Genomic DNA, 27,998 nt, shown 5'->3' with positions numbered 1-27,998 from the left:
TGCAGGAGTTTATTACTGTCAGCAGAGTTACAGTGGGTCACACAGTGAAACAACGTCGTACAAAAACCTCCTCAGCTGAAGAGGAACTGATCTGAATCAACATCTGCACAAACACTTAAAACACTTTAAAGTTTGACAGGTACTAAAGTTACACTTCACAGGGTTTTCACTATTTTATTTATTATTATATTGTTTTCTTAATAATTGTAAAATAGTACAGTATAATTTGTTGATATAAATATAAAGAGATGAACTAGGAGAAGCCTCAGACATTGTAATGTTCATAGGATTTGTTTCATAGGACATGATGTTTTTGTTGTAGTCTTCCCAACCCTAGATTTACTTAGATCCATCAGGGCTTCACTTTTTTAACTATAGAACAGTTTCTTTAGCTATAAAAAGTTATTATAGAACATTCTTTTGTTTCATTATCATGTTAGACACTAAAACTATTTTTCTTGTAATTTTATATTTATTTTGATGAATGTGTGTTATAAAAAAAAAGTTAATCTGGAAAATGAAAACCTGTAATTAATTTATGATGTCAAAATGTGGTGAAGTGGACACAGAATCAGTCATCTGTCAACTGGAAACATTACATGTTTAAACCAAACTAAATAAAATGATGCACTGTGATGAATAAAGGAATAAAAGCGGCTCCTCACCATCAGGGTCGGCGCCACTCGACACACTGCATGAAGAGACGCAGCAGGTTGTAGTGAAACTGAGCATTTGGATGAGACTGATGTTAATTGTTTCATTTCCTTCAGGGATGTTGGTTCCTATGGCAACAGTCAGACATCACTAATGAACCATGACAACAGACAGGTTTCAGCACTAAAGATATAAAGTGAAACACACCACAGGAACAGTTTGTTCTTCTTTGTTAATGTTTCATAATTAAACTGATGGATGATGGTGGGGATCAGGTTTGAAAACAGCATACGGAGAAGAACTCATTGGTTGTGGAATTTTCCTGTTCCCATACTCCCATTACCTTGATAATGTTGTACCTGTTGGTAAATTTTAGCAACCACTGTTTCTGAGTTAAATTTAAAAAATTCTTCCTGACACCAGTTCAAGTCTTGTCAAAAAGTAATATTTAACATCTATATGTTTGTGTGGTTCCTTTAGGAGCAACTCAACCACTTAGTCAATTTAACTATTGTCAGAGACCAGTTTAACCAGTAAGATGTTGTCTTCATGTAGCAAAAAAGAACTAGGGCAAATATATGTAAATGTCCAGGAAAGAGACATTTAGAGAGTGGACTCTAAAACTTTCCAGGAGGGGGCCATATGACAGACTTTAATTTGAACGGATATGTTACTACGTGAGATCCAAAGCAGAGTCTTCATGAGCAGGAAAAGGTCAACTTTTTATTGTTTTTTCTGAAAAGGTTGTTTCTAAACAAAGACTGAGAGCAAAAGCAGAACCAGAGAACAAATGAAACACAGTTCAGGACTGGGAGCACTGGTCTGTGCTCAGCGTCTCTCTGACTGGAGACTGGGAGCCCTGGGAGGCCTCACAGGTCACAGAGTTCACCTTGGTCCACTGGTCTGCAGGGATCCTCAGGGTGCTGCTCCAGCTGTAGAGTCCGTCCTTCTCCAGAACCCCAGGGCTCCTGCTCTGGTCAGAGCTGCTGATGCTGCCGCTGCCGTCCAGCTTCCAGGACAGAGTCCAGTCTGAGGGGAAGCCCTTGTTGGCCAGACACGTGAGCGTGACCTTCTCCTGCTGCAGCTCCTCCCTGGAGGGAGGCAGCACCGTCAGGGTGGGACGAGCATCACCTACAGTAGGAGACAGCAGTCAGCTTAGAGGACACAGAGCACTCAGCTGTCAATCAAACAGCAGAGACCTGGACACCTTCACTGTGAGAGTTGCTTTAGTCCTTTAAGGAGTTTCTGTCACATGTTTGTTCTGCTCCATCACTCACTGACTCACACATTGTTTCACTTCCCTTCATGAAACGGCTCATGTAAATCAGCTCAGAGACAAACATCACACAGTTTGACCTAAAATATGTCAAACTACACAAGCAGAAAAATGAAAACCTTTAACTACAGGTTAGTTTTAAACAGTAATAATCATGATATGCTAAAAATTGAGTCACTAATTTTCTAATGTTTTATCTTCAAAGGGATCACTGGTAAGAATTCTATTATATTCTAAAGTAATCAGATGATTTAAACTGAACTTCAGCATTACAACACAAACTCATTAACACTTGAAACGTCCACATTAATCCTTATTCTGCTCATGTTTGCTGGTTCAAGCTGATTTATCCATTGTAACAACAGTTATAGTGAGAGGAAACAAAGTCATTGTGAGAAATATCTCAAGGATCGACAATCAAAGATTTTTCTTTTCCACCAGTTGATAAATAACATTTTCAACATATCAGGGCAGTTATTGTTTAGCTCTAAATTTACTACAAGATCAAGAGAGACGAATAAAACCGAAACTCTGATCTGTGATTTAAACGAAAACTTAATGAGCTGACTACATCTTAAACAAATCCAAAATATAAATTTAACCCTCACGCAGCTCTCATTTTTAGACCCCACGAGGGCAACGGAGGAGGGTTTTACATCTGACCCCAGTGGGTGAGGATGTGCAGTGGGGGCGGTGGTGGTCGGGGTCACGCCGGACCTACGAGGACACAGAAAGTGCAGGTTGGGAGGAGGGAGGAGGGGGTCACGCCAGACCCCAGGAGGAAAGCGAACGTGCAGGTTAGGAGGATCCACAGGTTGGAGGATGGAGAATCTCTGTCTGGAGAATCTGTGTGTGTGTGTGTGTGTGTGTGTGTGTGTGTGTGTGTGTGTGTGTGTGTGCGTGTGTGTGTGTGTGTGTGTGTGTGTGTGTGTGTGCGTGTGTGTGTGCGTGTGTGTGTGCGTGTGTGTGTGTGTGGGAATACAAAGAGGGCCGTGATGTTGTGTGTTTCCAAGTTGGAAACTTGTTGTCTCCAGGTTGGAGAAAATCCCAGGTTGGAGAAAAAAAAAAACAAAATACCCAAATTCAAATGCTTTTGCTTTATTTTATTAATTATTTTTCTTTTACATATTACACTTTGTTTGTAAATAGTGTTACTACACTGACAACAACAAAAACATCAACAATAGTATAAAACACACGGAATATTATTAGTATTATGATTATTATGATTATTACGATTATGATGATTATGATTATAATTATTATTATTATTATTATTATTATTATTATTATTATTATTATTATTATTATTATTATTATTATTATTATTATTATTATTATTATTATTATTATTATTATTATTATTATTATTATCATTATCATTATTATTATTATTATTACTATTATTTCATTTTCTAATGAACAAACAAATTATCTTCAGGAGCGAGGGGCGCAGTCTGAGCAGCAGAAGAGCAAATGTCTGTGGCAGATATATCTCTCGCACCGATGGCAAACGTTGTTTGTTTTGCGGTCCCTCGCGTGCGGACAAATTTGATACCTTTTCCTCTTTCCCTTTTGCGCCCGGTCGCTAGCGGCGGAACCGAGGGCGTCATGTTCTCCTCCGTCACCCTCATCGTCCTCGTCTTCACCCCAGACGAGGTCTGCGGTGAGGGCCTGCTGCTGCTGCTGCCCCGAGTCCGGAAGAGCAGGACAGGGAGCGGGAGGAGGAGGGGTCCCGAACCCCCTTCTGAAGCGTCCGCACGAGTGAGGCGGACGCTTCGCGCCTTATGCGGATGAGAGGGGTCACGAGCGCCTTGCCCAGCTGCTCTAGAAACACCCTCCTCTTGCTGCGGTTGCCGGGCATCCAGTCCGGGTGGGCCTCCCGCCACACGACGAAAGCGTTGTAGCAAGACACGTCTAGGACGTTGTGAAACACCGCCACGGGCCAGCGCGCCGTCTTTCTCCTGCAGCTGTAGGTTCCTATCACCTTGTCCAGGTTGTCTACGCCTCCCTTGGTGGCGTTGTAGTCTAGGACGGCAAAGGGCTTTTTGTCCCGCCGTCCTGCGTCAACGAGGAGGACATCGTCTGCGGCCGTGGCGGCCGAGTGTAGCGTGCTCATCAGGATCACGTTTTTGTTTTTCTTGGGCACGTAGGACACCAGGACGGTGCTGGGAGTGAAGGCAAACACGGAGGAGAAGACGCTCCTGCCCTTGACCGAGAGGAGCGCCGGCGGCAATTCCGGCTTGTTCTTGCGAACCGTACCGAGCATGGTGAGCTCCCTGCGCAGGAGCCACTGGCCCAGTTTGTAGGAAGTGAAAAAGTTGTCGCACGTCACGTTGCGAGGCCCGGCGAGCCCTTCTGTGACGTCCAGCACGACCCGCTGGCCCTGCTTTTTTTCAGAAGCTCTCTTTTCTCCTCCTCCTCCTCCTCCTCCTCCTCCTCCTCCTCCTCCTGGCTTGCCTGTGTAAAGCTGCATCTTCCAAGCGTAGCTGGACTTGGCGTCGCACGCCACCCAAAACTTGAGGCCGTATTTTGCTGGCTTGCTAGACATGTACTGTCTGAAAGAGCAACGACCTACAAAAAATAAAGGTGAGATTTTTAAAAATATATTTTTTTACAGAGGTAAAAAAAGAAAGCCTGCGTGCTACGTGTTTTCTGCATGTCTGCGTGTGTGTGTGTCTATGTGCCTGTGTGTGTGTATGTGTGTGTGTCTGTGCCTGTGTGTCTGTGCCTGTGTGTGTGTGTGTGTGTCTGTGCCTGTGTCTGCATGTCTGCGTGTGTGTGTGTGTGGGTGTGTGTCTGTGCCTGTGTGTGTGTGTGTGTGTGTGTGTGTGCCTGCGTGTGTGTGTGTGTGTGCCTGCGTGTGTGTGTGTGTCTGTGCCTGTGTCTGCGTGTGTGTGTGTCTGTGTTTGTGTGTCTGTGTCTGTGTCTGTGTCTGCATGACTGCGTGTGTGAGATGTAGTGTTTTTTTGTTTTTTTTTTGCTTTACCTCTGAAAGGTACCAGTTGCTCGTCCACCGTCACGTTAGGACCCGGGTCGTAGAGGCTGGGCAGCCGCTCCACCCACGCGTCCCAGACCTCTCTCACGGCTGCCAGTTTTTCCGTCGCTCGCCTGGCGGGTCTAGTTTGGCGATCGTCGAAACGCAACAGCTTCGAGTAAGTGTGAAACACCTTGAGCGACATCGTGGCATGAAAAATGGCCCTGCCGCTCTCGGCGTCCCACAGGCTGGCCACGGCCTCCCCTCGGGACCTGTAGACGCCGGACAAAATCAGGAGGCCCAAGTAGGCCTCCTGATTTTGTAGGTCCTCCTCCTCCTCCTCGAGTTCTATTTGCTCCAGTCTTTGTACATTTTCTATTATTTCATCATCATCTTCATCATCAACATCATCATCATCATCATTATATTCTTCATCATCAACTTCTTCATCTGAAGTGTCCAGCCTTAGATCACATCCCTCGCTGTCTTCTTGTCCTTCATCTGTTTCTGGTCCTGCTGTATCTGCTTCTTTTGCTTCTCCTTTTTCTTTCTCTTCTTCACTTGAAACGTCTTCCTCAGATTTCTCTTCTGGTTCAGAGTCATCATTTGATTGGCTTAAAAAAATCTGCTCTAGAACCTGTGCGGCGGCGGTGAAACGAGCAGCGGCCATGAAGAGAGAGCGCAAAGCTGGCAGACAAGCTGTCAGGCAGGCAGGCAGGCAGGCAGGCAGGCAGGCAGGCTGGCAGGCAGGCAGGCAGGCAGGCAGGCAGGCAGGCTGGCAGGCTGGCAGGCAGGCAGGCCAATGAGCAGGGGGTCAGGCACGCAAGCATGCAGGAAACGCGGGCACGCAAGCGTCTCCCTAACACCAACTCATAAGTAAGACCAGTTTTCTCTTTTTTTGTTTGTTTTTAGTCCAAGCTACGTGAGGGTGGTGAAATAATTTGCAGGTGAAAGCACACACAAACACAAGTTTCCAAGTTGGAGGAATCTCCACCACGTTGGAGGAATCCTTCTGGTGGGATAAACTGTGCGTGCGTGCGTGCGTGCGTGCGTGCGCGTGGGGTCTTGTTGAGGGACGTGAGGGTGGTGGTGAAATAAGTTGCCGGTGAAAGCACACACACAAACACAAGTTTCCAAGTTGGAGGAACCCCCAACCCCCCCCCTGGGTTAGATGTTTTTTTGTTGGAGAAATCCTTCTGGTGGGATAAACTTGGAGGAGCTTGGAGGATTTTTCACGTTGGATAAAGTGGAGAACGGCTCCGAGTTCTTTGGTGGTGAGATGATTTTGGTTTGATGCCTCTGGCAGCGATGGAGATGTGGCGCCAGAGGATACGAAAAAACAAAACAAAAACAAGGTTAGGGTCGGGGATTGGACCCCCGGTCAGACCTGCCACCTTCCAACGGTCGGTGTCATATAAACCCCACAGAAGACAGAAGAGGATGGCTACTCTTCCCGTCCCTCTAAACTAAACAGAGCTCACCGACATGGACGCAGAGACCTCTAACTTCTCTAACGGACCGGAGCTCGTGGTTTACAATGGAGTCTACCGGATCCTCTTCGAGCCGGTGGCTCGCGACGACACGGTCATGGACACCACCGCCCCAATTTGGTCCGACCCTTACGGGACGGCGTTGGACCCCATGAGGCTGATTGGCAAAGTTATCGCCAAGGACCGCGCCAGGCTTCTGAGTCCCCCCCAGGAAGACGGAGTGCACTTTGAGGATCTGTCTGCCACGAGGTTGCTGAGTGAGGTGCGCGGTGCGATAACGGCACTGGGCGACACCTGGTGGGGGCTGTACGCCTATCCGGAAAAGCTGCCCGAGGTGAAGCCGAACGCGGGGATAGTCTTTTGTTATATGGGCGGCTACGACGCGGGATACCTGTTTGACATCGCTACCGACGAGTGTACTCGGAGCGTTTTGTTTTGTTCGACCCCGTGCCGTTTCCAATACGTGCTCGTGAATGGCACTATGAGAGTCCCATTCAAGTCTGTCTCTGAAGTCTTGGCTCACATCGCTGGCTGTATCGAGCTTCTCCCCGCCACGCCAGCCTCTGTCGTTACACGTGCCGATTAAGATGTCCGGACACCTTTGGATTGATTGAATACATGTGATGTGAATTCTAATATGAATATGAATATGAGTGCATATGTAGTATATTTATGTATCATATTGATTGAATACATGTGATGTGAATTCTAATATGAATATGAATATGAGTGCATATGTAGTATATTTATGTATCATATCATATATTATTATATAGGTAGTGAACAATCTGTTCGGGTCAGGTTAAGATGCAGTGACTGTTCCTCAACCCTTGCAGTTTGGCAGGGTCGTTGTCTGGGGAGCATCTGGGATAGACTCCAGGAAACAGACATTTACATTTACTTTTAGCAGTAAAATTGATCATTGCTTATGAGAGAAGTACAGAGAGTAGATGGGTTTGTGTGAGGTGGGGTGAAAGAGTTTGCGTAAACTGGGTTCGCAGAATCCGTGTTCGCAGAATCTGTTGTTGTTAACAATGTTTATCCAAGCTGTTCCTAAGGAAATATTCAAAATGTCACGCCGACCTGGGAAAGGAACTGGGAGGTTGATGGTGTGTCACGATCTGGGTCTTGGGTCTAGTTGTTTCCTGTTTTATTTTGGTAATCTCCTGGTTTCTGTTCCTGTTTTAGCTTTACTTCCGGGTTTTGTTCTTGTCACAGCTGTCCCTGCTTCACCTGGTCGTTATCCACACCTGCACCGTATCAGTAATCAAGTCACGTTGTATTTAACCACCACCAGTGTCCTCAGTCCCTTGCCAGATCGTTGTTCGTGTGTCGTCGTGCTTTCCCAGTTTCATTGTTCCTGCCGTGTCTTCGTGTCTCCTGGCTTTGTTGATGCTCGACCTTGTTACTACTGCCTGTTGCCGACCATTGCCTGCCTGACCACGATTCTACGCCTGATGTTTGGTATCGTACTCACCTCTCGTATCTGATCTGTGCCTGCTCCTGACTACGTCTCTGCCTGATCCCATTTAACCTGTTCGACCTCCTGTGTATGACCCTGCCTGGATTTGACTCTGCTTACTGGAATAAACCACACTCTTTAACGCCAGAAAATCGTGTATTGTGCGGTGCATGTGGGTCCTCTTCCGAGCGATCCCTGACAGAACGATCTGGCCAAACTTGGACCCAGCCAGCACTCAGCCGTCGCCCAGGTCAGTGACTGTTTTTGTTTCTTGTTTTTTTTTGGCGGCGAGTCTCATTCACCTGCGAGGAAGTATGGAGTTCACCTGCGCCGAGCTACCCAGCGACCTACGTGCTTATTTTAAAATCCTCGCGGAGGATTACCGACGGGCGATTAACCCGGAGAACCAGCGCAGCGCCGTGGAGGTGGCGATATTGACGCTGGAGGACGATGACAGCGCGTTAGAGCGCCCCAGTGTTCGTCGCCTCTATGAGCGGCTGTGCGCGAGGTACGATGAGTTAAGCAACGCGCTCCGCACCACGCCGGCGCCGGTCGCACCGCCGATGGTTTCGGTTTCCTCCTCCCAGCCCCGTCGGACCGTCGTGTCTGCACCAACCTGCCCAGCTCCATGGTTGTTCCGCTGGGAGGATTTCCTGCACGCACGCGGTCCCCCGTCTCCAGCCCAGCCGCGCGCTGTTCAGTCTCCAGCCCAGCCGCGCGCTGTTCAGTCTCCAGTGCAGCCGCGCGCTGTTCAGTCTCCAGTGCAGCCGCGCGCTGTTCAGTCTCCAGTGCAGCCGCGCGCTGTTCAGTCTCCAGTGCAGCCGCGCGCTGTTCAGTCTCCAGTTCAGCCGCGCGCTGTTCAGTCTCCAGTTCAGCCGCGCGCTGTTCAGTCTCCAGTTCAGCCGCGCGCTGTTCAGTCTCCAGTTCAGCCGCGCGCTGTTCAGTCTCCAGTTCAGCCGCGCGCTGTTCAGTCTCCAGTTCAGTCGTGTTTTGCCCAGTCTCCAGCTCAGTCGTGTTTTGCCCAGTCTCCAGCTCAGTCGTGTTTTGCCCAGTCTCCAGCTCAGTCGTGTTTTGCCCAGTCTCCAGTTCAGCCGTGTGTTGCCCAGTCCCCAGTTCAGCCGTGTGTTGCCCAGTCCCCAGTTCAGCCGTGTGTTGCCCAGTCCCCAGTTCAGCCGTGTGTTGCCCAGTCCCCAGTTCAGCCGTGTGTTGCCCAGTCCCCAGTTCAGCCATGCTCCGCTCAGGCCCCAGTCGCCGTTCAGCCTCGCCACGCTCAGGTTCCAGCCCCAGTCCAGTCGAGCCCAGTCCAGTCGAGCCCAGTCCAGTCGAGCCCAGTCCAGTCGAGCCCAGTCCAGTCGAGCCCAGTCCAGTCGAGCCCAGTTCAGGTTCCAGTCCAGTCGAGCCCAGTTCAGGTTCCAGTCCAGTCGAGCCCAGTCCCAGTCCAGTCGAGCCCAGTCCCAGTCCAGTCGAGCCCAGTCCCAGTCCAGTCGAGCCCAGTCCCAGTACAGTCGAGCCCAGTCCCAGTACAGTCGAGCCCAGACCCAGTACAGTCCAGTCGAGCCCAGTCCCAGTACAGTCCAGTCGAGCCCAGTCCCAGTACAGTCCAGTCACGCTCCTGTCCCAGTACAGTCCAGTCACGCTCCTGTCCCAGTTCAGTCCAGTCACGCGCAGGTCTTGTCCCAGTCAGAGGACACCACCTGTCGAACGGGTGCTAGGCACACCCGATCAGGCCCGACGTCTGCTCCGTCGAGCTCGGCGGTTGCAAGCAGCCAAGCCGGCTCCGGAGTAGACGCCGTCTCAGTCGCTGCCGGCTCCAGTGGGGAGCCTGGGGGCAGCGCCGCCGGCTCCAGTGGGGAGCCTGGGAGCAGCGCCGCCGGCTCCCGTGGGGAGCCTGGGAGCAGCGCCGCCGGCTCCCGTGGGGAGCCTGGGAGCAGCGCCGCCGGCTCCCGTGGGGAGCCTGGGAGCAGCGCCGCGGCTCCCGTGAGGGGCCAGAGAGCAGCGCTGCCGGCTCCGGTAAGGACGCCGTTCCCGTCCCTGTTCCTGTCGGCCATGTTGAGGCCGTCCCTGTTCCTGTCGGCCATGTTGGGGCCGTTCTAGTTCCTGTCCCTGTCGGCCATGTTGAGGCCGTTCCAGTTCCTGTCCCTGTCGGCCATGTCGAGGCTGTTCTTGTCCCTGTCGGCCATGTTGAAGCCGTTCTTGTCCCTGTCGGCCATGTTGAAGCCGTTCTTGTCCCTGTCGGCCATGTTGGGGCCGTTCCAGTTCCTGTTCCTGTCGGCCAAGTAGATGCCGTTCCAGTTCCTGTTCCTGTCGGCCAAGTAGATGCCGTTCCAGTTCCTGTTCCTGTCGGCCAAGTAGATGCCGTTCCAGTTCCTGTTCCTGGAGGGGGTCGCGCCAGCGGCAGCTCCTGCGGACCTCCAGGAGGGGGTCGCGCCAGCGGCAGCTCCTGCGGACCTCCAGGAGGGGGTCGCGCCAGCGGCAGCTCCTGCGGACCTCCAGGAGGGGGTCGCGCCAGCCGCAGTCCCGGCGGACCTCCAGGAGGGGGTCGCGCCAGCCGCAGTCCCGGCGGACCTCCAGGAGGGGGTCGCGCCCGTCGCAGTCCCGGCGGACCTCCAGGAGGGGGTCGCGCCCGTCGCAGTCCCGGCGGACCTCCAGGAGGGGGTCGCGCCCGTCGCAGTCCCGGCGGACCTCCAGGAGGGGGTCGCGCCCGTCGCAGTCCCGGCGGACCTCCAGGAGGGGGTCGCGCCCGTCATAGTTCCTGCCCACCTCCAGGAGGGTGTCGTTCCCGTCGCAGCTCCCGCTGCACCTGCATCGGTCCCTGGCGGCCCGGCTCCGGCCGCACCTGCATCGGTTCCTGGCGGCCCGGCTCCGGCCGCACCTGCTTCGGTTCCTGGCGGCCCGGCTCCGGCCGCACCTGCTTCGGTTCCTGGCGGCCCGGCTCCGGCCGCACCTGCATCGGTTCCTGGCGGCTCGGCTCCGGCCGCACCTGCATCGGTTCCGGCCTAGTCTCCACGTCTGTCGTCGTCTCTGGTTCCTGCCTCGTCTCGGTCTCTGCTGCCGGACTGGTGGCCTCGCCCTCGGCGCCTCCTGCTGCCTGGATGGCGCTGCCTCCTGCGGCGACGTCCACCTCGACCCCTCGGTCTCCAGGATCGGCGTTCGCCTGGAGGACGTCGCCGTTCGGGGGGGTCCCCGTGGACGCTGGCCCAGCCCAAGGGCACTGGGTGTGCCCCTCTGCCTCAGCGGCAGCTGGGCAGGATCTCGCCGAGTCTCCACCCGCCTTAAGAGGGAGCGGCGAGACGTCGTTGTTGTTTTCCTTGTCATGGACTCTGTTCTTGTTTCATGGACATTCGTGTTGTCTTCCTGATTTTGGGACTCGGTCTTGTTTTGTTTTTCTGTTGGGTTCTCTGGTCTGTGTTTGGGCGTGGGTTTTGTTTGATGGGGGTTCCCGTTTTGCCCTCCCCCGGTCCGCCCGCCCTGTCTGTGTTCTGTGCGGGTTGTTTTTGGTTCTGTCCCTCCGCCAGTCCTCCCTCCGCCCGCCCTGCTCGGGTTTGGTTTTTTTTGTTTTTTTTGGTCGTCTGGAATCCGCCCTTGGGAGGGGGGTACTGTCACGATCTGGGTCTTGGGTCTAGTTGTTTCCTGTTTTATTTTGGTAATCTCCTGGTTTCTGTTCCTGTTTTAGCTTTACTTCCGGGTTTTGTTCTTGTCACAGCTGTCCCTGCTTCACCTGGTCGTTATCCACACCTGCACTGTATCAGTAATCAAGTCACGTTGTATTTAACCACCACCAGTGTCCTCAGTCCCTTGCCAGATCGTTGTTCGTGTGTCGTCGTGCTTTCCCAGTTTCATTGTTCCTGCCGTGTCTTCGTGTCTCCTGGCTTTGTTGATGCTCGACCTTGTTACTACTGCCTGTTGCCGACCATTGCCTGCCTGACCACGATTCTACGCCTGATGTTTGGTATCGTACTCACCTCTCGTATCTGATCTGTGCCTGCTCCTGACTACGTCTCTGCCTGATCCCATTTAACCTGTTCGACCTCCTGTGTATGACCCTGCCTGGATTTGACTCTGCTTACTGGAATAAACCACACTCTTTAACGCCAGAAAATCGTGTATTGTGCTGTGCATGTGGGTCCTCTTCCGAGCGATCCCTGACATGGTGGGCCAGATGCAGCTGGAGCTGGACAGATAACACGGCCCAGCGCCAGGACTTTCCGAGTAGCCGAGAAAAACATCTACACGTCCTTATTTGGACATGTGGAAAGATTTTAGGTGGTGGTTAAAAGCAGGCCTTCACAGGCTGGGGTTTTCAGAGCGCTTCGCAGAGGGTCCGCTGGTAGCACACAGCGGACCTTTTCCGACCTCTCGGTTCTCTCTGCAGAGGAACAAGCAGGTGAATTCGGTCTCTGCCTCTCTTGTTATTACTCTTTTGTAATCATTATATGATTGTTTTAATTTGTCATGTATAATAAATTTGTATGCTATTGATTTAAACTTCAAAGTTGAGTTCTTGTGAAATCTCTGTCGTGGTTGAAGAGAAAAGAGAATACACGACACATATGAATGCATTGTGTACCCCTTTCTTTGATTACTGTTTTATATCAATAAATATTTAGCATTTAATCAAAAGTTTTGCTTATTTGGTCTTTATTTTCTCCCTCATAATATGATAATATTCAAATAATGTGTGTGTGTGTGTGTGTGTGTGTGTGTGCGCGCGCGTGGGGTCGCGTCAGACCCCGGGAGGACGCGGTGTTCACGGGGTGGTGAAATAAATTTTTTTACATGTATGGGGAGCGTGGCTGCTGCGGGCACGGAGGTCTGCGCTATTGTGTCAACGCTATTCCACCAGTCTCAATGTGAGGAGCGCTGCGGCGGAACCTATTGACCAGTCGCCCCCTCATTTCCAATTTTACACAAGTTTACACAAGTTTTCCCTCGATTTCCGAGTTGGAGGATCCTCCTGGTGGGAATAAATTGCCCCGGTCGGAGGACTTTTTCCACGTTGGACAAAGTGGAGGACAGTTCAGGAGGAGTTGTCTGGCGGTGAGATGACGATGAGCCGATTGGAGGATCCCTCGCTGGTTCAGATTTTGGGTTGGGTGCCTGTGTGAGGGGGGGGCGGAGGTGCGGCGAACCTTAAAAGTCACAGAGAGAATACATCGCAGTACCACTTCACCTGACAAGCTTGGAACGAGCGTTTATCCACAGTGTCATTGAAAGGTTCCAATGCTATGGCCTCTCAAGAAGGTGACCTGCAAACCGACGGCTGCGCGGTGTTCAAGCCGCGGCTCGAGCGGACCACAGACTCTCTGCGCCTTCGCGTAGAAGAAGAGGGAACCCCGTGCCCGTTGGATCATAGCGGATTCCCAGACCCGGAAGGAGGCCTAGACGAAGGTCTGGAGTGCGACTGTTTGCGTGGGCACGCTCTGGCCGCTGAGGGTGCCTTGAGGGCCTTGTTGGACAAACACATCCTGGCCAGCGACGGACGGTGTGCTCGCGTCAAGGGTCATTACAGACACCGCCACCTGCCACCGGATCAATTGGCCTTGGACCTGGGCGAACTCAGGTTCGCCCACGGCATTGTGGCGTTTCCGGACGCCCTCTTATTTGCCAGCAGATGCAAAGAAGTTTGCGAGAGATTCACGGCGTACCTGAACGACACCCAGCTGGACGGCGACTACGGGCGCAAGCCTCTGCTGTACACGAAAAGGCCGAGCGAGAGGAGCGTGGTCGGCCCTCGCACTGCGGACAACCTGTTCAGGGAGCTGGGCAGCCGTGAGGGCATGTCGTATGAGCTGGACACCGTAGACACTCACGTGTGTGATGCGTGCGGCGTCAGGCTTTCCCGTTTCGTAGCGGGTGACAACATGCTGAGAGAGCATGTGTATCACGTGCACGTTGCCGGAGTGGAGGAGTGCGACTTCCTGGCGAAAAAGTTCTCTGGCAAAGAAAGCGTCCGGAAATCAATGATAGGCAAGGAGCGTTACAGAAGGGGCTACGTGGCGTTCCCCGAGTTGATGCTGAAGGAGGCCGTGGAAGGCTATGTCGGCGTGGGCTACAAGATGCCCTGCGTCATGTGCGTCTCGCGGCGGAGCGAAAGCCACAACCAACGCGGATGCTGATGCTGGGGCTGCTGCGAAAGTTGCTTCGCGTCAAGTTTTGATGAGCCAAGAATCCCGTTGATGAAGATTAAAAAAAAAAAAGGGCCGTATTCAATTTCTTTCTACGCCTGCCTGTTTGGTCTGTTTTATTTTTTGTTTAAAATGGTCAGCCCTTGCACGCAGCTGTCTGCTTGCATGATGATGATGATGATGATGATGCAGTTTGGCACTATTTGCCTCCTCTGTTTTACGATCCCTGCCGGGACACGCGCAGACACGCACCTCGAAGCATCTTCGGCCCAAAAGTTGTCCGCTAAAGACAGTAGAAAAACATTTACTAAGGCTGCAAAAGCTATCTTTGAGGTGGGATAACAGTGATGCACAACTTTACTAAGTTACATTTAGAAACAAAATAAACATAAAACAGGCAAATACATAAAGCAGGAGATCAAGTTACACCACGTCAACCCTTGGTTTCTATGTAACACTACTCTTTATCCAGCAAATACATTTCAGCTCACACCAATCCTGGTAGATGAGACCATACGTACTCTGAAGTCTCAAGGGTCAGGATGGTGAGGATGGGTCTGCGGTTCATGCCTCCCATGCAGGAGCTGTTGCACATGAAGCTGAGCAGGATGGTGGTGATCTCTGAGCCCGGCTAAAACACATGCAGGATAGTAGTCGTTTAGTGCACAGGTAATTTCAGGGATGACAAACCGTGAAAGCAGAACGAGAGGCACAACAGAATGATAACATTTAATTGCTACGTTAGGGGAAAGGTCAGAAGTGAGAGGCAGTGATACCTGGGGCGGCTCATAGGGAACAGTCACACTGTGCCTTTTTGTGTTGTAATCCTCAAGATACTGAGGCCTTTGGCTGCCCTCCACTCTGATCAAATGACTGCGATGGTCTGCAGCTGAAAAGGAAAAACAAAGCCAAAGCCTCTCTCTCGTTTTCTTTTAACAAACATTTTAAAACAGAAGGTATTATTTCACAGAAATGCTTTTCTTACCGTGTCCATTCTGGTGATGTGGACACCTGCGGACCACATCTGCCAGATGTTCCGTCTTCTTGTAGACAGCCATTACTCTGAGAACCGACCATGTGGAAGTTCTTTAGTCACAAGAATCTCCACGGGGCTCGTTTTCTCCATTTGGCAGTAGAGTTTGTTGAGGTCCGGTGAATACTGACAAAGCAGAGTAAATGGAGAACTGGCCTGAGACCAGCAAGCACTACTCCAAGCATTAAAAACTTAAACGTGATGCTTAATTCAACAAAGTTAGTCAAACTATTCTGACTTCCAGAATAAACTATTGAATTCTTAAACATTTGTTGTGTTAGAGAACTTTTACCTAAATTGTAACCCCTTCAGTGCTGGAGGAAGACGGCGCAGGAACATGTCCCGTCATGTCAGAGCTGTGCTTTACAACCAGGCTCAACTCCCCCACAGACCGGTGGACAAGTCGCAGGGGGCGGGAGCTCCTCGACAGACCACCCTAACCTCAACTAAACCTGCCAACAGCAGCGCGCTGATCAGTGACTCGCGTAGTGCGTGTTTTCTTTGACAGGGTTTTTTTAGACATGTAATGTCCGACACCGAATGAACACTGCGCAGCAGCGGTTTTAGCTTCACTTTAGCTTGAATCGTAGCGTCTAACACCAGGTAAAGCCGCTTGACTTCCTTACCAGAGTCTTTTCATCCAGTAATTTGCTTCGGTTCTGAACACACTTCCTTATTTTCGCCCTTATCGCAATACTGGACAAACAGTACAAGTGTGCATATAAACCTGAGCAGGTTACTGAACCAATCAGCAGGGCTTATAATGTGATTGACAGAGAAGAGGAGCCAACCAGGTAGGCGTGACAACAGTTTCTGGTGACGTGCGCACAATCTAAACAACATCAAAACATGATGGACGCCAGTGTCAACTCTATCGTATATTGGCTCTACGATATCGTAGATCGTACAGACCCCAAAATATACAATAATTAGGCCCTGAAAAACATGATAGTATGATTATGATGTCTTTGAACAAAAATCCAAATCTGTCCAGTCATCTGTGTTACAACTTTCCATCCTGATGCCTAATGATGTTGGAGTGACGAAAACTCACATTGTCCCAAACTATCACATACTTTGGCAGGTGATCTCCACTCCGACCCCTCTCTTCTTCAGGGATGAGATCTCTGTAGAGAGTTTGTGATGTGTAAGCACACCATTGTCAGACATAGAACATTGTGTTGTGCTTCACCCATATATATACTTGCCAGTTGATGGTTAAGGAAATGCACCTTTGTTAGAGAAAGTCAAGTCGCCTGAGAGCAATTTACCAAATCAGGACAGATTTAGAAAGAAACATATAATGGAGATGTATAGAAATATATTTGTCACATTATGACAACTTGGTCAACCATTTTGCAGTTAATGATTTATACGATGAACTAATGACTAGATTTTTTGAGGAGTAAGACTATTGCGCAGTGAACTATATAATACATCTTGATCAACATGACATAAACAATTGATAATGTAGCAAAGAGCTGGGAATTGTGCAGAATCATTTGAATGGATGTACCAAAGCATTTGCAACTGGTTCAAAGTGAAAAAAAGAGAAAAAAGAGAAACTGCTTATATGATGTGCACACGTGACATCATGATGTGAAGATTGAACAAATAGTTTTGAGAATTTCACTCTGATCTGAGAATTGTACTAAAGCGACTGAGAAAAACTGTAAAGTACACAGTTTTATTGACAACATGATTAAGTAATTTGACTGTCTTGTTCATAGACAATGACACAAGGACTTGACATTCTGATGGCAATGCGATGAAGAGATGAACTAAAGATTTTGAGCAAGTTACAGGCTGTTGCAAGAAATCCAGTGTTTGGCTGTTTGTTCAAATTGTTTTGAGAAATGCACATACATATTTGCAAACTTCAATTCTGGTCTAAGAATTGTACTAAAGCGACTGAGAAAAACTGTAATATCGTGCCTACATTTCCAGATCACACTTGCACAGATTTATTTGCTAAACTGGCAACAGAATGATCCGTTAGCAAAGTCCAACAACGTGTCTATACGGTAGATTTAACTAAATAAAATAACCTTAGGCGTTAATATTTAAGGCTGCAACTACCGAAAAGGGCAGGAGCGCTGCGGGAGTTTACAGTCGGTGCAGTCGCCATTTTAAAAATATGAATATTTTTAAACTTTGACCAAAATGACAAGTAACGTTGTCAATAAACACATAAATACACATACAATAGATGTATCGTACATATATCCTTTATTCATTCCAAACAATTCAGGCCATTTAAGTGATAAATATTAAAATTTACACGGAATTCACTAATCATCTGTCGTTGCTTGCGTCTCTAAACGTCAGTGTCCAACTGCAAACGGGGAACCCCCGTGACTGCGCGCCTTATATAGACTCGGTCGGGCCAAGCGTTTGTTGTTACCATGACATTGACTGACGCACGCGCTGACGTGCGTGAGCGAAAACGGCAAAATGTTTTTTATACAACTGACATATTTGCACATGTGAACTTCACAACATAGATTTGTTTTTAATTTCTTTCTTTGAATAATGTGTACATAAGTATTTCAGGTATTTATAATGTATTGATCAATTCAATTTAAAACACTTTATCTCTATTATTTATCCCTGAAGGCCAATTAAGGTAAAGCATCCAGGAAAATTAATATTACTAATAAGATCAATTAAAAGCGTCATTGTACAGGACAGCATTGTGATGGATAACTACTGCTGGGATTACAGTGTTTCTCCTATTTGGGTCCTGCATCAGGGAGTCTGTGTCCTGATGGGAGCCACTGGAACTTGGGACTTAGGATGTGAGGGGTCCCGACAGATTTCTTTCTTTGCAGGCTAATGGAATTAAACCAGGAGGTGACGGAGAAAGCGAGCACACTCAATAACGAAGTAGTAGAAGAGCCGCACAGTTGGCTTCCGTAAATTAAGACGTTGTACTGTAGCTTCAAGTCTGCTTGTACAAATCTCATCAGGACTTCCAGAAAAACAAAGAACATTTAAAGAAGAACAAATGTTGTATAAAAACTTGAAATGTAACTACAGACAAGTCAAAGCTACAATAGAGGAGTGGAACTACTGGTACTATTGTACATTTAGCTACAGTACAGTTACGCCACTTCTTCAGTAGACGTGTCTGTGTAAATGTCTTCAATAAACCTAAACCCATTCTTGGTCAAATCTTAGAGCTTTTGTTTGAAGCAGAATCAAATCGACAAAATTAATGTCAAAACCAAAGTGACTGCGTGAAAAATGCAGCATGTCAAAACTCCAAGTCAAACCTCAAATTCACACTATGAAGAAACATATTGGTAATAAGACATTTTCTGTAGTATTACCTAATGAATACATCTCATGTTATTACCAACATCAGAATCACAACTGTTTTTTTTTTTCCTTTTCTCGGGAACAAACTTCATCCGCTGTCACGTTATTTTTCTTTATCACAGTTCAGATTCAGATGTATTGCAGCCAACGTTTTCTCCACCAAGTATTGAGTTGGTTCCCTTCCATTATCAAACAGTGAAACACACACTTGGCGTGTAATAATGCAAGCTGCAGAGTAGATCCATGTCCGTCGATAACCAGCAAATCCCGAGTAGGTGGCAGCTCACAGCCCACAACTTTAGGGAGTGCCTTCATCTGCGCTGCGAGGTTCTGTAGGGCGCAGTCTCTGGAAGAAGAGAAAGGACACACGCAGCATCTTAAATGTTCCAAAGTAAGTCTTCACAACATGATGGCTGGGACTGAGCTTTTGCTTTCTTGCTGACCTGTGGATTTCCCCATTGCTGAGCTCCTCTGCAGGAGACGGAGGTGTTGGCTTAACATGAGGTTGGTTTATGATCTTGGTACTCCCCACAAAAACGGGTCCACAGCAGGAGTGTGATTTTTAAATGTTTTCAGAGTTAATGAACTAGAATAAACCAAGTAAATGTCAAATCTTAGCTCTGTTGTACTGACACCAACCATTGGGTGAGAAAACAAGGTTTAAATTTGATTTATGCAAATATAGAAGATGAAATATTATCAGCGTTGAGTCTTTCACTCATGTCCACCGTGACACAAATGTGAACAAGTCTATAGCCTAAACAACCAACTACCACACAGACCTGTAAAGAACTGACCATGACATCTTCACAGACTGACTGGAGCTGGGCTGCATGTGCAACAAATAATCCAACATCTGCATGGCTTAGGTTAGATCTGGCAATAAAAGCATGTGACACCACGTGGTCCAACGCCAGTTAATGGAATGAACCCAGTGCCGTTTCAAACTGGTAAATGACAGGCTTTCTAGAAACAAACGCAACATATGAACAATATACTGTTACAAGTACATACATACACAAACAAGACTTACGTACTGTGCATTATGATGCTGCATCCCTGCTGCTAAAGTTGACTCCACCTCAGCCAATACTTGGGGCTGACGTTGCTGTGGCATATCATAATTAAGTCTCAGCACAGAGGATGAACCCGTCCCACCCGAGGCTTGCTAAGAGGTGGTAGCGGTGGAAGAGAGGCTTGATAAGAAGGTTGGTTGGGGCACCTGAAACAAAAATAGTAATCAACCAATAGTTTAAATTAGAATTACACGGAACAAACCGAAACAAACTTAAAGAGCAGAGATAGAATTTGTTTAACCAAAGGAAACCCCCTGCAGTTGTAGGAGATGCTTCTCTGCCTCTGCTTGCCATCATGTATCAGTGTTGCCAGTCATACAGTAATTATCGTGTTTAGAGCGAAAATAAGAAACGCGAGTTCAAAATGTTAACAAACTAGTAAAAGACTCCGGTGGTGCAGAGACTGGCCAATAGACCAAGCTACTTTACCGGCCTGTCTGCGAGTTGGACGCACGCTACGGTTCAGGAGCGGATTCAACCTGTTCAATGAGGCCGAATCCTTCTGCCGCTGCGGTATTCAAGGTGCGTTGGACATTACGATGTTAAAAGCATGCAGAAGAAAACACGGACACGACATCAAGTCTCTAGTTCTGAAAATCAATAAAATTGTCGAAATAACTGAACCTCCTTGATTTCCATAGGCTATGTGCCCATAGAATAAGTTTGTTTTAAAATTCACGTGACTTTTAAAGTTGTTAAATTCCATACGATAGTTTGGGTTAAAATGTGATCATCTTAAAAGCGACAGTACTATATTTCTTTTTTTCTTCTTCTTCTTTTTTTCTCCGGCGCCGGTCGAGCTGGCTGCTGGTCACAACAGCTCCTGTCCTCTTACTTCTATTTATTACTTTCTTCACCTACTCAAGTTTGTCTTTCTAGTGTTTTGTTAGTAGCATTAGTGTACACAACCTGTACACAGCTTTTATATAGTTTTTCTAAGTTTGGCGCAGTACAAACGCTGTTTTAAAGCTACGATGTGCGTCGGGGTCAGAGCGCGCATTGTTTACACCGCGGAGCAGCTGATCGCGCTGCGCAGCACCGTAGTTCTGCCCAGAGACAGACACGAGATCACCGCTGAGGTGCTGGTGAAGACCCGACGTGGGCGCCGCGCCAGAAAACTACGACGGGAGAAAACGAGACGCTTCAGGCCAAGAGGAAGGGAGGGGGTCTGGCTGTGTTTGTGAACATCAGGTGGTGTATGTCAAAATGAAGCCGTGTAACAGAGACATTGAGCTGTTAGCGGTGGGCATGAGGCCATTCTACCTGCCACGGGAGTTCACACGAGTTATAATAATTGCTGTGTATGTCCCACCCTCCGCTAACGCTGACACAGCTTCTGAGACCCTGCTCTCAGTCACCAGCAGGCTGCAAACACAGCACCCACAGGCCCTCTTCCTGATCTCTGGGGACTTTAACCATGCACCTCCTTCAGCTGCTCTGCCTACAGTACATACACCCAAGTATGTGACCTGCCCCACCAGAGACGACAAAACCCTGGACTTACTCTATGCCAACACCAAAGAGGCCTACACTGCATCCTCCCTCCCACCGCTGGGCAGAGCTGACCACAACATCCTGCATCTCCTGCCTGTGTATAAACCTGTTGTACACAGGCAGCCGGTGGTGCCCCGCACAATGAAGAGGTGGACAGCTGAGAGCGAGGAGGCTCTCAGGGACTGTTTTAAACACCACTGTGTGGACGGAGCTCTGCGACCCACATGGGGAGGACATTAACGCAATAACAGACTGTGTAACGGATTACATCAACTTCTGCTGTGAAAACACCGTTCCCACCAGGCGGGTTCGGTGTTTCACCAACAACAAGCCGTGGGTCACCTCTGATATTAAAGCTCTGCTAAAGGAGAAGAAGAGAGCATTTAAATCAGGGGACAGGGAGGAGCTGAGGAGGAAAATCCGTGAGGAGAAGTCCAGCTACAGGAGGAAGATGGAGGAGCAGCTGCAGCAGAACAATGTCGGTGAGGTGTGGAGGAGCCTGAAAACCATGTCAAAGCTCCACACCCACAGGCTGAGGGGGACCCGAGCTGGGTCAACGAGCTGAATTCATACTTTAACAGGTTTGACCAAGCACCCACTCACACCTCCCAGCAGCTGCCTCCGAACCTCTTGTCACCTCATACCACTGGATTACCAGCCCCCACAGCCCTTCACACCTTTACACAAAGCCCTCTACCCTCAGCCCTGACGACTGGTGACTCATCCCAACCACACCCCCTCACTTCACACCACACTGAGTCACTTCCTCAACCCCTCGCTTCACACCACACTAAGACACTCCCTCCACCCCTATCCTTCTCCAGCACCCAGGTGAGAAGTGAGCTCAAGAAGATCAAGGCCAGGAAAGCAGCTGGACCAGACGGCATCAGCTCCAGACTCCTAAAGTCCTGCGCAGGCGAACTGTGTGGAGTTATGGAGCATGTCCTCAAGCTGAGGGTGGTACCACAGCTCTGGAAGACCTCCTGCGTGGCACCAGTGCCCAAGACCCCAGCAGCTTCAGACCAGTGGCTCTGACAATCACACCTGATGAAGACACTGGAGAGACTGGTCCTGGGTCACCTGCTCTGCAGTGGGAACCTACCTGGACCCGCTGCAGTTCGCCTACCGACACGGCATAGGAGCAGACGACGCCGTCATCTTCCTCCTACATCGAGCTCTTTCTCACCTAGAGAAGCCCGGCAGCACTGTGAGGATCATGTTCTTTGACTTCTCCAGTGCCTTCAACACCATCCAGCCGGTGCTTCTGAAACACAAACTGGAGGAGGCTCGTGTTGACCTTCATCTGACGGAGTGGATTATGGACTATCTCACAAACAGGCCTCAGTTTGTGAGAGCCAGGGACTGTGTGTCTGACACTCTGACCTGCAGTGCGGGGGCCCCACAGGGGACTGTACTGGCCCCCGTCCTCTTCACCCTCTACACTTCAGACTTCAGACACAACACGGACAGCTGCGTTCTGCAGAAGTTCTCTGACGACTCTGCGATCGTCGGACTGATCACCGATGATGACGACGCAGAGTACAGAGGACTCACTCAGAACTTTGTGGACTGGTGCCAGCGGAACCACCTCCTGATCAATGCAGGGAAAACGAAGGAGATGGTGGTGGATTTCCGCAGACGGCAGCCTGCTGTCATATCACCGATGCACATCCAGGGAAGGGACATTGAGAGAGTGGACTCTTACAAGTACCTGGGTGTGCATCTGAACAAAAAACTGGACTGGACTCATAACACGGATGCACTGTACAGGAAGGGTCAGAGCAGACTCTACCTGCTGAGGAGACTGCGGTCTTTTGGAGTGAGGGGGCCACTCCTGAAGACCTTCTATGACTCTGTGGTGGCATCAGCCATCCTGTACGGTGTGGTCTGCTGGGGCAGCAGCATCACAGTAAGGGACAGGAAGAGACTGGACAGGATCATCAAGAGGTCCAGCTCTGTCCTGGGCTGCACTCTGGACACGGTGCAGAAGGTGGGTGAGAGAAGGGTCCTGGCTAAACTGACATCCATCATGGACCAGGACTCTCACCCACTGGAGGACTCACTGTCTGCTCTGAAGAGCAGCTTCGGTAGCAGACTGATCCACCCTCGTTGTTGGTTAATATTACCGGTACAAATCTTATACCCATTACTGTGCAAAAACCCTGCAATGACCTCATACTCACTCCAACTGTACTGTACTGCTTTGTACTGTGCCAACACATACTGTTCTGTAGCTGTATTCTCGCTCATCTGTACTGCTGTTGTGAGAAGTAATTTCCCCACTGCGGGACTATTAAAGGTTTTCTTATTCTTATTCTTATTCTTATCAGCACCAAAATCAAACATCATAGTTGTTACCAGAACATTAGCATAAAAGCATCTCTGCAAGCCTGGTGGGAGTTTCTTAAAATTAATGGGTCTTCGCTTACTCTTTGCCAAAACACACCTCTCTGGAACAATCCAGACATCATACAAAACAATAAGGCAATACACTTTCCAACTTGGCATATCAAAGGGATAACACATCTGAAACATGTTTTCACAAGAGACAAGTTTACCTCTTTTGAAGAACTAGTGTCTCACTATGAAATCACTAGTGCCAATTTCTTAGAATACCAACAACTAAAGTCAATACTTAATGCAAAAAGTAAGAATACTGCCATCCACATGCAACCACCACCAGTAATAGAGCGATTTATTGATATATCAGGGAAAAGGACAGTATCCAAAATCTATATCTTAATTTCCAATGTAGACCAGACAGTGAGCCTTCCGATCGCTAAATGGGAAGCTGATCTCAATATCACCACTAATTACACGTTCTGGAATAACATATGTTCTAATTTATTCAGAATGACAAAAAATACAAATTTACAACTATTACAATACAAAATTCTTCATAGAACTCACTATACAGGACAAAGGATGTTCCAAATGGGTCTCACAAACTCAAATATTTGCCCTCACTGTACAGATAACACAGCAGATAGATTCCTACATACATTCTGGTCATGTTCACCTGTGCAGCAATTTTGGCAAAGAGTATGTGAACACCTGTCAACCCAGTTAAGCTGTCCAATCCCAGCAGCCCCTGCACTTTGTCTTCTAGGAGATCTAAGTGGGCTTGATCTAGAGACAAACTCATCACACACACTTCTTTCTGCCCTCTGTGTCGCAAAGAAAATCATCCTCATGAACTGGAAAACTAAAAAAAAATTAAGCATTACTCAATACCTGAACAGCTTGTTAGATTATACCACCTTAGACACATTGTCTGCTTCATCAAGTCAATGACCAAAACTATACGCTGATTGATTCCATTTTCAGGTAAGGATGCGTGGGGCTCGGGTGCTGTGTCATGTCTGGCACAGTGGTGGGGAGGTGACTGGCGGTTGGGGGTGCCTGCCTACCTAAGGAAGCGGGACAACAGGACTGGTGGATTCTGGGCTGGCCGCATGGGTCCCCTGCGGCGGGGATGTGATGCCTGCTGAGACCGTCAGTCCTGTGCCGGAGTAGGGCTATTTTGAGGGTTGGCGTGTGCCTGTCTCTGGGGAGCAGAGGCGGGCCTCCCTGCCGGTGTGCAGGGGGCGGACCTGGGGGTGGAGACCTGGGTGACCTGTGTCCTGGGGAGTCCCTCCGGGGGCGCTGCCTTTGCACGGAGGGGTGTCTCTCCCCTGGGGCGCTGCCCCTGCTCGGGTGAGGCACTGCCTGCCCTAGCGGTCCGACGTCCTCCGGTGACTGCTCGGGCCTGTTGCAGGGAGGGTTGGCGGACTACTCGGGCTACTACCTTCATTGGGCCCTGGGCGGAGGTTGGCCCTCAATGCACAACCGCAGAGTATGTGTGTAGGTTTGAGTGTAGCACTACACGGGGCGAGCATGGGCATACTTGAGCGAGAGAATGGGTAAGTGTGAAAGAAGGGTGAGGATGGCTCTGGCTGTGCTGCGTGTGGTGCCTGGGCAGTAGTACTGCGTTCCCTGGGTCTCGGCTGTCTCTTCCTGGCTGGGGGTTGTGGGGGGCGGTGGGATGGGTAGCAGAGTCAGTCGGGAACCTGGCTCTGCGGACCCTGGTGCTTTGCTTCCCAACTACATTTCTCCACATTCATCCACTTAGGTCTGCAAGGGGCGTCCTGCTGATGGAGGGACCGGGGCTAGCGGGAAGTGGTTCCGTCCCTTCCAAGTGGGATGCTCTGCAGTTTTAATTGCATTAGTCATACACACTTGTCCAGGAATCTGGGGGCTCCTTCCGGGGGGGCCAGTAGACGGAGCCTTCCCATTGATGGCTCTGTCTGCTGGACCCCTCGGAGAATTGGGTATCTCCCAAAGTTCCTCATACTTAGCCACATACACATACATTTAGGGGGGCTCGGGAGGAGCTGCGGTCCCTGCCTGGGGCCACATGGACGGCAGGCCGGAGACCTACCCCCCCACGAATGTGATCAAGCGAATGGTGTGGGTGCGAGAATGTATCTGAGAGTGCATTGGTTCACGTATGATTGACTAGTTTGTTGCGAGAGAGTCTATGGTGTTTGTATGTGTTGATGTGATGATGTGTGTTGCGCATGTGGGTGGGTGTATGCGTCTGTGTTTGTGTGAGTTGGTATGCGTGTGGCAGATGACAGAGGTTATGAGACAAAACGCATCATCATTCTGGTTAAATCCCTGAATCTCATAATCGCTCTAGATGCAAATGTACAATTAAAGATCCGAAAGTATGAAATCTACCTTAAGATTATATGAAACAGAACCCCACCGGAAACCTATGGCTATCATACATTAATTGTCTTTATTACATTACAATCGAATGGCCGTAGACATGTTGTTAGCAGAGAAAAGAGGCATTTTTTTATGTTTGGAGAGGCATGTTGTACTTACATCCTAAATAACACTGATTCTAATGGTACTGTGGCGAAGGCGTTGCACGGCCTTCTCAGTCTCAGCTAACTCTGGTATAGATTCTTCCTCTTGGAATTGACTAGACGAAATGTCTGGAAAATGGAAATCTGTTCTCATGTCCGCAGCTGTTTCCTTTATCATTGAGATGCCTGTGATTCTCTTCGTTTGGTTTTTGTTATCCCACTGGTTAGAGGTCTCATCATGCGTGCAACCTCAGCAACACTCTCGTATCAAATGACACAATGCACTATGTTCAAAAACCCCAACTCTAATTCACGTAATCACTTTGACGATGGTCTTAGGCTATCTGACCACGAAATATAATCTGATACAAATATGATAATGAGCTTATTTTCTTCACATGCCAATACAGAGGTTATTCTTGTATAACTACCCACCAAAAACGGCTCCCAACCTTTTATCCCTAAGTTACTTGCATTTTATGTGAAGGTGTATTTTGAATCTTGATGAGTTAATACCCTTATTGTTTCATTTGCAAGAATGTGATGTTGACAATTTTTAATCTTTTATGGTTTGATTAATGTGTAATCAAAAGAGGGGAGTGTTATGGGAAAAATTGTGTCTTCCTTACTTCTATGCAGTTATTATATGATTTATGACTTATGTTCTGCAATTAATATCTTATGTTTTGTCTTACTGTATGCATTTGACATTTGACCTAGATTGTTCAATGGTCGTCTCTGCCTGACTCTCAACTCTAGCTCCCAAACCCAAGGTCAGGGAGTTGTGTCTCTGTCTGTTGAGACTTGGTGCTCCTTTCTCACAGATAGTTGGACGTCAGCAATGCAGGTGTGAGAATGTAAATATCTTCACACACACTGCGACAGGGAGGAGATGGTGCATGTAATCTGATTGGGTTAGAAAGACATTCCACCCTAGTCGGACAGAGGAGCTAAAAGGAAGAAGCAACTTGAGGATCATGGGCTCTTTGCATCACACCTTTGTGGTGTGTGCACTGATCTCCCCAGCTGTTTTTTTGGTTTGTTGATGTGCACGATCAACATCCATGCTTTTTATTTGCTTTCCCCATTATATTTATTTTCTTTATTATTTCAATAAATCCTACAAAAGGACAACTCTCTCATCTGCTTCTTTATGGAAAATTTCCACCACAGCTATCTTAAAAAGCTCGTCGGTGAACCCCTGGGTATATTTCTTGTCAAAAACGCCTCTCAGCTTCGATATGTGCACAATATCACCGACTTTAAAATTCATCTTTAAGGCCTTCTCGTGTCTCAAAGGAAAGGAGCCGTACAGATTCTGAAATACCTCTAAAGCATTTTCAGACGTCAACTGAACAGGCTTCATTTTAATACTGGAGTGATACGCGTTATTGTAGCTTTTGACAATCTGCTGCAAAAGCTCCACATATCTCAGGGTGTTTTTACCCGTAAAGTATCGGTACAGTTTATATTTTAAGGTCTTATTGTAGCACTCCACGACCAACGCTTTGACTTTGCTGGATGTGCTGAAATGCGTGATTTCATGTTTTTTCATCAGAGCCTTAAACAGCTTGTTGTGAAACTCTTTTCCCTAATCCGTCTGAAAACGTTTAGGGATTCCACTCTCAGCCTGCATGTCGCAGAGATTGGCTTGAAATTGGTTCAGAGGTCTGGACACAAACACCCTATTTCTAGGGAAATGGATCCTTACAGGCTTATGCAGCGTGTACGCGTCTTGTTTTGCTAAAAACTCTTTGATGCGATCCATACTAATTTTCTTGCCAGAATCCCGTTCTACGGCTCTGTGTAAAGGAGCCACACCGCCAAAACTGCCCGGATGAGAAGGGTTGTAATAAATTTTCTTCATCAGGTTTTCAAGTTTAGGAGGCATCTTCTCTCCTCGCCAAAAACCTAAGCTCTGAACACCCAGCACGCTTTTTACGTTGTTATAAGGTTATTCGGTCGCTTCAGTAATGAGTAGTCTTTTTTACAAATTCACAAGCTTTTATTTTTTTTATTAAAAGAATAAATGTTACTGTGGGAAATTTTGTGTTTGTCATGAGATGCTGTGCCTCTGAGGGTTGTTCCTGGGGGGTCATCAAGCATTTGGTTATCAAATGGTGGGGTTTTACTGGCGTGACCACGGGAACATTGTTAAAGGAAGTAAAGGGGGGTTTACTGCACTCATGTCAAAGACCAGTCAACAGCTCATGTGGGGGTTTGTAACAGGGTAT

At 48.5% G+C, this 27,998-nt stretch overlaps 1 long non-coding RNA gene and 1 pseudogene across 1 annotated transcript; both read right to left on the bottom strand.

Annotated features, from left to right (window-relative positions):
• Positions 1-1,398: 1,398 nt before the first annotated feature.
• LOC114844109 (cellular tumor antigen p53-like) lies at positions 1,399-15,116 on the bottom strand (annotated as a pseudogene).
• Positions 15,117-18,049: 2,933 nt separating this feature from the next.
• On the bottom strand, positions 18,050-20,690 carry LOC114844113 (uncharacterized). Its single transcript, XR_003783683.3, has 2 exons — positions 19,376-20,690; positions 18,050-18,684 (listed from the first exon to the last, which is right to left on the bottom strand). It is a non-coding gene; the product is annotated as an uncharacterized LOC114844113 (long non-coding RNA).
• Between the last annotated feature and the right edge of the window lie 7,308 nt (positions 20,691-27,998).

This window comes from Betta splendens, chromosome 17, assembly GCF_900634795.4.
Source record: "Betta splendens chromosome 17, fBetSpl5.4, whole genome shotgun sequence".
NCBI classification, from domain to species: Eukaryota; Metazoa; Chordata; class Actinopteri; order Anabantiformes; family Osphronemidae; genus Betta; species Betta splendens.
Note: the sequence above shows the minus strand (reverse complement) of the source record. Positions and strands in the feature narration are given on the sequence as shown.